Source organism: Salvelinus sp. IW2-2015, linkage group LG1 (assembly GCF_002910315.2).
Source record: "Salvelinus sp. IW2-2015 linkage group LG1, ASM291031v2, whole genome shotgun sequence".
In the NCBI taxonomy this organism is placed as follows: domain Eukaryota; kingdom Metazoa; phylum Chordata; class Actinopteri; order Salmoniformes; family Salmonidae; genus Salvelinus; species Salvelinus sp. IW2-2015.
This window is the reverse complement of record NC_036838.1, coordinates 50,437,791-50,453,074: the sequence shown is the minus strand read 5'-3', so window position 1 is coordinate 50,453,074 and position 15,284 is coordinate 50,437,791. Positions and strand designations below refer to the sequence as shown.

General features: G+C 41.8%; 1 protein-coding gene across 2 annotated transcripts in view; it reads left to right on the top strand.

Moving 5' to 3' along the window:
* LOC111969407 (forkhead box protein P1-B) overlaps nucleotides 1–15,284 on the top strand; it is a 239,615-nt gene that overhangs the window by 63,111 nt on the left and 161,220 nt on the right. For both annotated transcript variants that reach the window (XM_023995596.3, XM_023995605.3), the window contains exon 4: nucleotides 9,588–9,631. The gene's annotated coding sequence lies outside the window, so the exon portion shown is untranslated. The remainder of the gene's footprint in view (nucleotides 1–9,587; nucleotides 9,632–15,284) is intronic.

Here is a 15,284-nt window from a genome sequence, read left to right as displayed (position 1 = left end):
TAAATGTGATATTTCTGTTTTTTTTATATATGCATTTGCACAAATGTCTAAAAACCTGTTTTTGTTAATGTTGCAAATGACTATTGTAGCTGGAAACYGCTGTCTAGTTTGAGAAACAGACGCCTCCCCAGTCCTCAACTGGCAGCTTCATTAAATAGTACCCGCAAAACACCAGTCTCAACGTCAATAGTGAAGAGGCGACCCACGGGATGCCGGCCTTCTAGGCAGAGTTGCAGAGAAAAAGCCATATCTCAGACTGGCCAATAAAAATAAAAGATTAAGATGGGCAAAAGAACACAGACACTGGACAGAGGAACTCTGCCTAGAAAGCCAGCATCCCAGAGTCACCTCTTCACTGTTGCTGTTGAGACTGGTGTTTTGCAGGTACTATTTAATGAAGCTGCCAGTTGAGGACTTGTGAGGTGTCTGTTTTTCAATCTAGACACTCTAATGTACTTGTCCTCTTGCTCAGTTGTGCACCGGGGCCTCCCACTCCTCTTTCTATTCTGGTTAGAGACAGTTTGCGCTGTTCTGTGAAGGGAGTAGTACACAGCATTGTACCAGATCTTCAGTTTCTTGGCAATTTCTCGCACAGAATGGCCTTCATTTCTCAGAACAAGAATAGACTGATGAGTTTCTGAAGAAAGTGCTTTGTTTCTGGCCATTTTGAGCCTGTAATCAAACCCACAAATGCTGATGCTCCAGATACTCAACTAATCTAAAGAAGGCCAGTTTTAGTGCTTTTTTAATCAGAACAATTGTTTTCAGCTGTGCTAACATAATTGTAAAAGAGTTTTCTAATGATCAATTAGCCTTTTAAAATGATAAACTTGGATTAGCTAACACAACATGACATTGGAACACAGGAGTGATGGTTGCTGATAATGGACCTCTGTACGCCTATGTAGATATTCCATACAAAATCTGCCGTTTCCAGCTACAATTAAAATTTACAGCGTTAACAATGTCTACACTGTATTTCTGATCAATTTGGTGTTATTTTAATGGACAAAAAATTTGCTTTTCTTTCAGAAACAAGAACGTTTCTTAGTGACCCCTAACTTTTGAACGGTAGTGTACAGTATATACAGTACCAGTCAAAAGTTTGGACAGYCCTACTCATTCAAGGGTTTTTCTTTTTTTAAACTATTTTCTACATTGTAGATTAGTAGTGAAGACATCGAAACTATGAAATACATATTGAATCATGTAGATAATCGATAATCGATAATTTCAGTAAGCATTTTTCCATGGCTAGCCATGCTTTCCACCTGGCTACCCCTACCCCAGCCAACATCTCAGCACCCCCTGCAGCAACCTGTATCATATATTGCCGTGATTGGGAGTCCCATTGGGCGGCGCACAATTGTCCCAGCCGGGGTAGTCCGTCATTGTAAATAGGAATTTGTTCTTAACTGACTTGCCTAGTTAAAAAAAWYTTAAATAATAAAATATTAGTAAAAAAAACMAATTCTCTCAACCAGCTTCATGAGGTGGTCACCTGGAATGCATTTCAATTAACAGGTGTGCTTTGTTAAAAGTTAATTTGTCGAATTTCTTTCCTTCTCAATGTATTTGAGCCAATCAGTTGTGTTGTGACAAGGTAGGGTTGGTATACAGAAGATAGCACTATTTGGTAGAAGACCAAGTTCATATTATGGCAAGAACAGCTGAAATATGRAAAGAGAAATTACAGTCCATCGTTACTAAGACATGAAGGTCAGTCAATCTGGAAAATTTCAAGAACTTTTCAAGTTTCTTCAAGTGCAGTCGCAAAAACCATCAAGCGCTTTGATGAAACTGGCTCTCATGAGGACTGCCACAGGAAAGGAAACCCCAGAGTTACCTCTGCTGCAGAGGATAAGTTCATTAGAGTTACCAGCCTCAGAAATTGCAGCCCAAATAAATGCTTCACAGAATTCAAGTAACAGACACATCTCAACATCAACTGTTCAGAGGAAACTGCTTGAATCAGGCATTCATGGTTAAATTGCTGCAAAGAAATCACTACTAAAGGACACTAATAAGAAGAAGAAGTGATTTGCTTGGGCCACAAATACGAGCAATGGACATTAGACCGGTGGAAATCTGTCCTTTGGTCAAACCAAATAATGATAATAAATGATAATGATAATATATTTTGAGATCTGGCTGCTGACCACCTGCGGTACCTCCACTGATCCCATTTTGAGAACCCCTGTCCAAGGCCCCAGTGTTAAAGTTGCAATATGCAGAATTCACTCCGCCATTTCCAGTTGCAAAAATTCTAATAGTTTGCCTAATTTCAGTTTATGTGACAAAACAAGCAAGTGTGAAGAATCATTGTACCATCTAAACCGCTGTGAAATGTATTTTCAATAACCAAAAATATTTTATTTCCAGCTGTTTGAAGCTGATGTGTAAAACCAAAAGTAGAACAGATTTACAGCTTCTATAACACACATTTCTATGTGAATTTGGTTGGGTTGCCTAAAACGTTACATATTGCAGCATTAACACTTAGCTAAAATCTTCAACATTTTCACATTTGAACCCTATTAGAATGGTGTGTGATTTGACTTCAGTTGTTTGTTAGATCTCTGCGCTTCATAATGCCAGTGAGCAGTATTTCACAGTGGCAGTGTGGCTTTATCTGTGTGGAGGTCTGTACTTTAATGGGCTTTATTGATCTAAACAACGTAAGGGGTTGCGGTGATGTTATTAAGGTAGAGATAACTTCTGTTTTATTCCACTCCAACAATATATTAGCGTTTTATTGGTCTAAATAACTTTACCTTTCAGACAGTAATGCAGCAGTAAGTCACCCAGGCTCTTTATGTCTCCAGGATCTTCATAAAGCATCTCCCCTGGACATCCTGCTGTGGCGAGAGTGAAAAACCACAGGTTAAAAGGCATGCTGGGAAGTTTCAATGCCATCACCGTAAATTATCTCTTTTGAATACATAAATATGAGCTGTGAATGGGTGCCACGGACCCCAACGCATTCTCTGTTTCACACATGCATGTACTGGTGAGAGTACTGAGTCCCAGTTTCCCCATGGTTCCCCATGCTCAGAGGCACAGTGGCTCCACCATGTCGGCAGTAGCTCAGTGGTCTACCTTGTTAACACCCATATGTAGGAGTTATTTACATTTACATTTACATTTAAGTCATTTAGCAGACGCTCTTATCCAGAGCGACTTACAAATCATGAGTCTTAACACTTTTTTCTCCCTTTTGATCCTTGTGTCAGAAACTAATTGTGGGTACACTAACATCCTGACATATTTAACAGATCTTTTAGAGATAATTGGTGTTTAAAGTATGGGTATTGTTAGTGTTTTTGTTATTGGTTAAACTGTTCATTGGTTGATTCTACAAACTTTTTAATGGACTATTGCAATATTTATTTCCTTTCAAGGGCACACTATATCCAATATTTATATGAAATAACGATCCCATTTATCAGGAAGCAAATTTTCAGGGGATTTTAATTTGCAGCTATTTAAAGCCTGGGTTTTGGTAATGAATTATTTTGTCATCTTGCCTCTGATGAGATTCATCTTTAATAACTGTAACAATTATTTTATTAAAAAAAGAAGCAATGCATTATGGCTATCTCGGCAAGGTCTCGAGCTGGAAATAATTCTCATTAAGAGCATTATATTACCCCGTAGTGCTTTCATTTGGATGTCCCGCTGAAATTACATTACGTGTCAACAATGCTTGTGTTAGAAGTAAGCAGTCATATTTACAGAYGCTAGCTTTTTTCAWTCGCCGGCTGACACTTGGAGATGTATTAAAAGAGATACTAATGCTCTATATCGGATTAAGTAATTTTAATGGGAAAACTGCAACAACCCAAAAAATACTTTTAATATAAAGTGAGGAATTGAGTTTTCTACTTCCTGGCTTTGATATTAGTTTTACGTTTTTGGCACCAAGTTATGATTGTTCAACATTATGGTAATGATGATTTTCTTAAACAAAGCTCTGACCCCCCACCCTCCCAATTAGATTTCTGTCAAAGTTGGATGTATTTCCTAGAGTCATCCTAGGTTTATTCTACGGCATCATGGAGACATGTTATGTTGTCTGATTTATCATGATTTGTGTTTGTCTGGCAAATGCTGGCTCAGGGTCGGTTGTCGTTAATGACATGGTTGTAATTGTTTGTCAGCTTGGTAATGTGTGATTTCCTATCTCCATGTGAAATTGGGAGGTTTAAGAAGGAAGGATGTTTTCAGGAAGACAAAGTGCTGTGATTTGTCACCAGCTAAATGTTTTACTCCCCCACATCGTCTTTTGGGGGGGGTGGGTATCGTCATGATCATTTAGATACTGTATATCTCCTTCATATGCCATCACCGAACACACAGGAAGCCTAGTAAACTAGTAGTTCTCTCATCTTTAAACATGATAGGGAGTTTGTCCCACACAAGTGTTCTTGGTTGAAACTGGCTTTTTGGAGGGATGACAACTTGGTGATCTGATAAATATTGTGACAAGCAAGCAACAGAGACAAAACAGTTTGGAGAGAATGAATGGTTTTGTGCCACTGTGTGTGTATCATATGTATGTATCAGTGAAGGGATGCCCACCATACAGACTTTCAAGAAGATATCTCAATTTCAAAGGAAGACAGAAGTGAAATCACCAAATGTTATGTAATCTTGTATTTTGGGTTTTTGGTAAGAATCATCACTTCCTTAAATGTATGATTCTTAACAGAGGCTATTTCACCATCTGATGAGGAGTGATATGTCAAATTTGCTCATAGTATAAGTGAAAGACCGTATGTGACCAGGTAGTTTGGGGTAAACCATCAATCATATTTTCATCATGTTGTTATGGGGACCATGTAGCTATATACTGTGTAGAATACACTTGTTTCTGTTTTACCTCCATGTTGGTTTGGTAAGAGGCAGAGTCTAATGAGTTCCCACCAGGGAACAAGCCAAACAAAGGACATGAGTTAGTGAATGCAGACGTCTCCAGAGGTTGCTACTTATTGTCACAATTGCCCCCCCCCATATCAATTCATGACTTTGTTGGTTATTCTGTCTGATTTTGCACACATGAGTAGTGTAATCAACTAAATGTAGCTGCTGTCTTCTTCTTATTACCTGGGTGCTTAACACAGATTTTCTTCCTTCAAGGACAAATGGCGTACGAGAAGGCTGATGCCGTGTGAAGTCCCTGAGCTCTCGGCGAGCAGCAGTTCCTTTTTCAGCGCCAGCTGTTCTCTCAGATACACTGGGCTGCACTGAAATTCTCTTAATATAATTCTAGGGGCTCAGGAGAATAGCGCAAAACAAGCGTGCCAGAGAGGAGAGCGTTGCATTTTTCATCAGCAGGCCTCAACTCGCTGAGTTAGTGGGCAGCGCTCTCATTCATGAGCAGATGTTCAGCACAGTTACACTCTGCAGTTAATGTGAACTTACTGGCCTCTTTGCCATCGGCTGCAAGGACGTTGGCAGCGACCTGGCATCTGAGAATTACTCCTGGTAAAAGCACAGGCCAGGAAAGTGAAGCCGTGGCCTTTTTTAGCCACTACCCAGCCCAGAAGATGTAGCTGAAGCCAGAGAGTAGGAGAAGGCTCTGACAGGCTATCAATCTTAGGCCCGACAGTGATGAAACACTCTGCTGTTTGCTGTGGGAATAGCAGTGAAAATTCCTGAAGACAATTTCCACAAGTTTTATCATTAATTTCTTATGACAGACTAAACATGAAACCCACACCACTTGGCAAGAGAATGCGCTGTGTGATAGGRTAGCACAGGAAGGTACAGGTCCCAGTTGTTAGTCAATGGGTAGGAGGGATATAGTGGTTTCAATACCCTTGAAAGAGGAAATGAATGTGAACCAGGCAGCTGCGAGAGGATAACTGTCTGTCTGTCTGGCCCTGGTTGGTTTATGGTAGAGCCCAGCTGGTGCTGTGGTCAGCCCGATGGTTCAGTCATCTGTTCTACCAAGCCTCTCCAACTGCGTTTGATGTGGCTCTGTAGAGCTGTAATATCTCCCTAAAAACTCTGCAAAAGGCTCACTAAAGGATTACGTAAAGGCTTATTAATTTATCAGGATGAGTACGTGACTGAGTGTTTAGTAGGTAACATTCGGCTCGCCATGGGAGCAGTGTGAAAGTCATTGCGGTAAAGTTGTGGATGTGGGACTTTAATAGAAGAATGACAAGCACTTGTTTCTGCGGCTCATGGCTCATTCTCACTTTCTAATTGGTCGTTTTCAGGTTGGGTTTATGAGAGCAAAACTAATTAGTGTTTCTAAATTCAGCAGGAAAAAAAGTCAGTTGAGTTGATTGTTCTGGTTTCCTCTCCTGTGTCAGGCGCTCAACAATAAAATAAGACTCTAATCATTTTCAAATTGCTCGTATTTTTAAACCAGAGTTGAATGTCATTCCCGGTCTCCTGGCATTTTGTTTGGCAAGATCAGGGAACAGCGGTCGCCCTCTCGCCGTGCTCTCTTTGTGATTCGTGGGAAGTTTAGGATGGGGCTGGTGGAAAAAACAATGCAGGGTGTTTTAGGTGGGGTTGTTTTGCTTTGATTGTGAACGTCCTGCTGACAGAAGCGGGCTAGTAAGTTTACAGTAGCTCTGACATTCCCTGTTACCTTTATTCAGAGAGCTCCAGCTGCAGCGAGCCCTCAGGAAGCACCAGTGCTGAGCAGAGCAGGCCCATGGGCCGCTGGCCGCCGGGAGAGGGAGAGGGAGCCCTGTTTGAGTTGGCAAACAGTCCCCTCTCCTCTCGGGGAAGTTCTGCTGCATCTGCAGAAAAGCCAGTGGAGGGTGGCGGGTTGCTCTGACGGGACACACGGTGGTGACTCCAAGGGCAGGATGGGCTTTTTCCACCTCTCCTTCCTTTCAGGAAACACATTTAGCCTTTTCTTCCCTCCATGTTTGAAAAAGGATAGAAAGAGTGGAGATGGCGGAGGGGGGAGTTGGCGGAGGGGGGAGGTGGCGGTGGAGGGGGGGGTGTCAGAGGGGACAGGGTTGTGTATGACAGAAGTCAGCCACAGGGGGTTGGTGTTAATCTGTGGCGTTTATTTGAGATGGGGTACTTGCAATGCTTCAACAAGCTATTTTGCTGTGTGTTCTCTGAGCCCTTTTCTCTCTGCTGGGGTTTCATTTATATTGAATTAAAAAAAGTTTATTGGTCATTTTAACAACGTTCTGTTAAACTTACACTATTTTTATTTTTCCTTCCACAGCGGAGGGATTTGTCTTCAGAGGGCTGTAGTAATTAAGCAGAAGGAGCTGTGGATCTAGGGTTAGGGACGAACAGTGTTTAAATGCAATTAGAGCGCAGCTAGAATCAATTTGAACTCAATTACAGTTTTCTGAATGTGCCAATATTTGTTTAATCAAGGGAATTCTCGTTTGTGATGCTAAATATGTATCCAAAGATATTTAAAACATGGAAAGAATTGTTTGAAAGTGACCTCTCTATATACAGTGCCTTCGGAAAGTTTTCAGACCTTTTGACACCACATTTTGTTACATTACAGTCTTATTCTAAAATGGATTAAGTAAAAAAAATCCTTAGCAATCTACACACAATACCCCATAATGACAAAGTGAAAACAGGTTTTTAGACATTTTTGCAAATGTATTAAAAATAAAAACCAGAAATACCGTATTTACATAAGTATTCAGGCCCTTTGCTATGAGACTCAAAATTGAGCTCAGGTGCATCCTGTTTCCATCATTGATCATCCTTGAGATGTTTCTACAGCTTGATTTGAGTCCACCTGTAGTAAATTCAATTGATTGGACATGATTTGGAAAGGCACACAGTTGTCTATATAAGGTCCCACAGTTGACAGTGCATGTCAGAGCAAAAACCAAGCCATGAGGTTGAAGGAATTGTCCTTAGAGCTCTAAGGCAGGATTGTGTGGAGGCACAGATCTGGGGAAATGTACCAAAACATTTCTGCAGCATTGAAGGTCCCCAATAACACAGTGGCCTCTATCATTCTTAAATGGAAGAAGTTTGGAACCACCAAGACTCTTTCTAGAGCTGGCCGCCCGGCCAAACTGAGCAATCGGGGGAGAAGGGTCTTTGGTCAGGGAGGTGACCAAGAACCCGATTGTCACTCTGCCAGAGCTCTAGAGTTCCTATGTGGAGATGTTAGAACCTTCCAGAAGGACAATCATCTCTGCAGCACTCCACCAATCAGGCCTTTGTGGTATTGGCCAGACGGAAGCCACTCCTCAGTAAAAGGTACATGACAGCCCGCTTGGAGTTTGCCAAAAGGCACCTAAAGACTCTCAGACCATGAGAAACAATACTCTTTGGCCTGAATGCCAAGCGTCACGTCTGGAGGAAACCTGGCACCATCAGTACAGTGATGCATAGTGGTGGCAGCACCATGCTGTGGGGATGTTTTTRAGTGGCAAGGACTGGCAGACTAGTCAGGATCGAGGGAAAGATGAACGGAGCAATGTACAGAGAGATCCTTGATGAAAACCTGCTCCAGAGCGCTCAGGACCTCAGACTGGGGGCGAAGGTTCACCTTCCAACAGGTCAACGACTCTAAGCACACAGCCAAGACAATGCTGGAGTGGCTTTGGGACAAGTCTCTGAATGTCCTTGAGTGGCCCAGCCAGAGCACTGACTTGAACCTGATCGAACATCTCTGGAGATACCTGAAAGTAGCTGTGCAGCAACTCTCCCCATACAACCTGACAGAGCTTGAGAGGATCTGCAGAGAAGAATGGGAGAAACTCCCCAAATACAGGTGTGCCAAGTTTATAGCGTCATACCCAAGAAGACTCGAGGCTGTAATTGTGCTTCAACAAAGTACTGGGTCTGAATACTTTTTGTTGCTTTGTCGTTATGGGCTATTGTGTGTGGATTGATGAGGAAAATAAACAATTTAATCAATTTTAGAATAAGGCTGTAACCTAACAAAATGTGGAAAAAGTCAAGGGGTCTGAATACTTTCCAAAGGCACTGTATCTCTCTCTCTCACATACACATATCACACACACACACATATTTGTTTTACAATCCTTGTGGGGACCAAACAATTGATTCCCATTCAAATCCTATTTCCCGAACCTTAACCCCAAACCCCTAAACTTAACCCCTAATGCTAATTCTAACGCTAATTGTAACCCTAAACTTTACCACTAAGCCTAAAAAAAATTATTGTAGGGACTGGTGAAATGTCCCCACTTGTCTGGACTTCTGGTCRCCACAAGGATAGTAAATACGCACACAAATACTGTAAATACTCTTTCACAATAATAGGGAGGTACCCAACAGGAATTAAATACTGTGTTTGTCGTTTTTTGGATTGAAGGAGTGCCATAGATTTCATAATTTCCAACTGACAATAATATCTTCCTCTTTTTCTTCTTTTCACTTTTATTCCCCCTCCATTCCTCTCTCTCGCTCTCTCTCTTCCTTTCTCCTTCTCTCTCTCTCTTCCTTTCTCCTCTCTCTCTCCTTTCTCCTCTCTCTCTCTCCTTTCTCCTTCTCTCTCTCTCTTCCTTTCTTATTTTTTCTCTCTTTTTCTCTCTCTCTCTCTCGCTCTCTCTCACTCTTTCTCTTTCTCTTTCTCTTCCACCTGCTGTGCCTTCCTCCAGCTTGGAGACTCCAGTGGTGACCCCCTGTGGAGACAGAGATCAAAGTAAGTGACTGGAGTCAGACCCCATTGACACAACCATACAGTAGAACCAGAGACAGACTCTTAATAGACATGACAGATCTATACTCAAATACTCCTATTAAATTGACTACATCCATGGACAAGTGTTTCCCTGTGAAGAGTGTTTCCTTCTACCCTAAGAAAAAAAGGTGCTATCTAGAACCTAAAAGGGTTTTTCGGCTGTCCTCATATGAGAACCCTTTGAAGAACCCTTTTTGGTTTCAGGTAGAATCCTTTCCACAGAGGGCTCTACATGGAAACCAAAAGGGTTCTACATAGAACCAAAAAGGATTCTCCTATGGGGACAGCCAAATAACCCTTTTGGAACACTTTTTTCTAAGAGTAGTGCATCCACAGTAAACTTGATGAAGATATATCTCAGAGAAATATAAAAATGCAAATCTTTACAGGGTCATCTGATGAAAAGGTCGCAAACGATACATTTGATTTTGCATAATAACTGGTGCTGTTGTAAATGGATCACTTGGTCAGTTGCTTTATACTTTCAATGAAGCAGAAATGTTAGTGACATTGCATGATTAACATAGGTTCCAGATATCCCTTTAATCCACACCCCCGTATAGTCACAGTTGGGACTGAATTCAAGGCAAAAACATGACCAGATACTATATGCAGGTTCATGTCTGCAACCCCTCCTCGCACCATCTCTCAAGTCATTTACACTCTGTGTGGTGTATAAACACATTCAAAGCAAACAATGACCCAGAGCAGACTTCACACTGCAAAACTATTTCAAAGCACTGTAAACAGTAAACATGGCTGACCTTCCTCCTGACCACACCACCAACACACAGAGGAGGCTCAGCCTTAAATCTGGTGTTTGCATTAAGATTCATTTTGACCTTAGCAAGACATGTTGTAGGTTACATTTATCTGTTCAGTCTCTGTCTGTTTTGGTGTGATATTTGTCAGGTTCTATTCTGTGACCATATGGCCATGATCCTCAGTCGCTATGCATTTGATTTAACAGTTTGTCTCCCATTGGGGTTGATAGTGTTGTTGTTGAATTAGGGTATCAGACATTAGTTAAGAGCACTGGATAGCTCTTCTAGACCCAGTTACTGTCCCTCACTGCTGGGCAGAACTATACTGATTTATATGAGCTATACTGGTTTATATGAACTATACTGGTTTATATAAACAATGAACTATACTGGTTTATATGAACTATACTGGTTTCTATGAACTATGAACTATACTGGTTTATTTAAACTATACTGGTTTATATGAACTATACTGGTTTATATGAACTAGGTGACCAAGAAGTGACCAAGTGACCAGGTGACCAAGAACCCGACGGTCACTGAGCTCCAGAGTTCCTCTGTGGAGATGGGAGAACCTTCCAGTAGGACAATCATCTCTGCAGCACTCCACAAATCAGGCCTTTATGGCAGAATGGTCAGCCACTCCTCAGTAAAAGGTAAATTACAGCCTAAGGCACCTAATGGACTCTCAGACCATGAGAAACAAGATTCTCTGGTCTGATGAAACCAAGATTGAACTCTTTGGCCTGAATGCCAAGTGTCACGTCTGGAGGAAACCTGGCACCATCCCTACGGTGAAGCATGGTGGTGGCAGCATCAGGCTGTGGCAATGTTTTCCAGCAGCAGGGCCTGGGAGACTAGTCAGGATCGAGGGAAAGATGAACAGAGCAAAGTACAGAGAGATCTTTGATGAAAACCTGATCCAGAGTGCTCAAGACCTCAGACTGGGGCAAAGGTTCACCTTCCAACAGGACAACAACCCTAAGCCCACAGCCAAGACAACGCATGAGTGGCTTTGGTACAAGACTCTGAATGTCCTTGAGTGGCCCAGCCAGAGCCCGGACTTGAACCTGATCGAACATCTCTGGAGAGACCTGAAAGTAGCTGTGCAGCAARGCTATAATTAAGATATAATGCCAGAGAAGCCAGTGTTTGGTGCCAATATATCTTCCAAACACCGGCTTCGAGGGCATTACACTTTTGTACAATGGGTTACCAACATATTCAAATAATGATTGACATATTTTCATTAAAACGTTATTTTTATGAATTTATTCATACTATTTCATCCTTCCACAAGATATAGTTTCGACGCAAATGTAAGGTTAATACCCAAGCTGGGTTGTTGTTCGATTCGGTTGCTAGAGACGCGACCCAGTCGTTCAGTCTTTTTGTTCTGTATCTCTGGGTGCGAGCAGTCATTCATTCTAAATGTTCTATTACCATACTGGCTGGCGACATAATTATCCATTGCTTGCTAGCTAGTCAACTACGGCTAACTTGTGGTCACGTCAAAAAGTGCAGCCAGACTAACAGCAAAGTAGCTGCATTTGCATTTGTTTCAGTGGTTTTCTAGTAACATTTATTTGGATACATCCATAACAATGAGCGAATGAGGCATAATTTGCCTGGCATAGAACATTTGCTCACTCATCAGGACACTATTGTTCAGAGGAGCTAGCTAACAACACAGTTATCACAATCACTTAAAACTGAAGCTGGAAAGACTGCAAACTAGCTGCACTTCGTTTCGTTTTACCTTTTTTCAATTGACATTTCTTTTTATATATCCATAAAAATTATGCTAGCTGATTCATGATTTCAACTGGCTGAGAAACGCTGCCCGACTGTCTATCTCGTCCCGACTCCCGACACATTCATTACTATGGGACAGCTGGAGATTGAATTTGAATATTGAAACAATGTTGCAAATGTCGGAGAGATAGACAGCAAGGTTTATACAAATCTCCGCTGTTGAAAACTAGCTGTTAGTCTAAGATGTGAGATAATGTATAGATGCTTTTTATAGTGGAGATCAAGTTTATAAATTGCTTGGCTGGGCTGATGAGACAGTGGATTGTGCAGTCAGTTGGAACAAAGTAAATAGGCATTTTAATGGCATAGATTTAGCCGGTGGCAACTTGTGGAATAGAAACCTGCTGGAATGCGGTTTTAACCAATCAGCATTCAGGATTAGATCCACCCATTGTATAATGGTTTATGTGAACTATACTGGTTTATATGAAATATACTGGCTTATTTGAACTCATATCCTTCTCTGTGTTTCCCTCAGTGGAGTCGGGGGTGATTGTGAGGTGCTGTGAACCCCTCCTTAATAAAGCCCAGCTGTGGAATGATCAAATAGTGGATCTAATTAAAGTGCTGGCGTTCACCAATGTAGAATTCTCTCTGGAATGATAACAACCTGTGATATGTCCAGTGGAATGAGCTGGGTAGGTCTTGGGGAATGAGGGGATTGTGTGGCAAGCCATGTTGTTCACATATATTAATTTCATACACAGACCAAAATCCCAATATTTTACCATGCCTGCTTTTATGTACTATATTTTATATCTGAAAGGGGTAGGGGGTTAAAAAACAAGGACAAATAAAAGCCAGCTAAAGACCTAGTCATGATTCCTGCGTTTTCACGGACCCTGTAACCAAAATACAGGTATCAGGTCAGTGTGACGGGTTCACTGCTTTTCTGCAGGTAAACCCATTAACACTTCCATTGTTAAACACCTCCCTAAATTGAAATGTAAACAGCCTCCATGGTTTAACAACACCCCTCACCCCTCACCCCTCCCAGTTTGCTAGTTACCCACTGATACAGTTGAAGTCTGAAGTTTACATACACTTAGGTCATTTTTCAACCCCTCCACAACTTTCTTGTTAAAAAACTATAGTTTTGGCAAGTCGGTTAGGACATCTACTTTGTGCATGACAAGTAATTTTTCTAACAATTGTTTACTGACAGTGGGTCAGAAGTTTACATACACTAAGTTGACTGTGCCTTTAATTAAACAGCTTGGAAAATTCCATAAAATTATGTCATGGCTTTAGAAGCTTCTGATAGGCTAATTGACATCATTTGAGTCAATTGGAGGTGTACCTGTGGGTGTATTTCAAGGCCTACCTTCAAACTCAGTGCCTCTTTGCTTGACATCATGGGAAAATCAAAAGAAATCAGCCAAGACCTCAGAATAAAAATTGTAGACCTCCACAAGTCTGGTTCATCCTTGGGAGCAATTTCCAAACGCCTGAAGGTACCACGTTCATCTGTACTACAAACAAAGCGAGATTTCTGGCTCTCACAGACCTGTAACTTCTTCTTTAAGAGGCTCCCTTGTCCTCCACTCGTTACCTGTATTAATGCACCTGTTTGAACTTGTTATCAGTATAAAAGACACCTGTCCACACCTCAAAGAGTCACACTCCAAACTCCACTATGGCCAAGACCAAAGAGCTTCAAAGACACCAGAAACAAAATTTTAGACTGCACCAGGCTGGGAAGACTGAATCTGCAATAGCTAATCAGCTTGGTTGACGAAACAACTTGTGGAGCAATTATTAGGAAATGGAAGACATACACAAGACCACTGATAATCTCCCTCGATCTGGGGCTCCACGCAAGATGTCACCCTGGGTCAAAATTGATCACAAGAACGGTGAGCAAAAATCCAGAACCACACGGGGGGACCTAGTGAATGGCCTGCAGAGAGCTGGGGAACCAAAGTAACACAAGCCTACCATCAGTAACACACTACGCCGCCAGGGACTCAAAATCCTGCAGTGCCCAGACGTTTCCCCTGCTTAAGCCAGTACATGTCCAGGCCCGTCTGAAGTTTGCTAGAGAGCATTTGGATGATCCAGAAGAAGATTGGGAGAATTCATATGCGTCAGATGAAAACCAAATAAACTTTTTGGTAAAAACTCATGTTTGGAGGACAAAAATGCTGAGTTGCATCCAAAGAACACCATACCTACTGTGAAGCATGGGGTGGAAACATCATGCTTTTGGGGCTGTTTTCTGCAAAGGGACCAGGACGACTGATCCGTGTAAAGGAAAGAATGAATGGGGCCATGTATCGTGAGGATTTTGAGTGAAACCTCCTTCCATCAGCAAGGGCATTGAAGATGAAACGTGGCTGGTCTTCAGCATGACAATGATCCCAAACACACCCGCCCGGGCAACGAAGGAGTGGCTTCGTAAGAAGCATTTCAAGGTCCTGGAGTGGCCTAGCCAGTCTCCAGATCTCAACCCATGAAAATCTTTGGAGGGAGTTGAAAGTCCGTGTTTCCCAGCAACAGCCCCAAAACATCACTGCTTCCTAGAGGAGATCTGCATAGAGGAATGGGCAAAATACCAGCAACAGTGTGTGAAAACCTTGTGAAGACTTACAGAAAACGTTTGACCTCTGTCATTGCCAACAAAGGGATATAAAAGTATTGAGATAACTTTGTTATTGACCAAATACTTATTTCCACCATAATTTGCAAATAAATTCATAAAAATCCTACAATGTGATTTCTGGATTTTCCCCCCTCATTTTGTCTGTCATAGTTGAAGTGTACCTATGATGAAAATACAAGGCCTCTCTCATCTTTTTAAGTGGGAGAACTTGCACAATTGGTGGCTGACTAAATAGTTTTTTTGCCCACTGTAGATACTTTTGCACCTGTTTTCCTTCAGCATCTTCACAAGGTCCTTTACTGTTGTTCTGGGATTGATTTGCACTTTTCGCACCAAAGTACGTTCATCTCTAGGAGACAGAACGCGTCTCCTTCCTGAGCGTATGACGGCTGCGTGCGTCCATGGTGTTATACTCCGTACTTTGTTTGTAAGA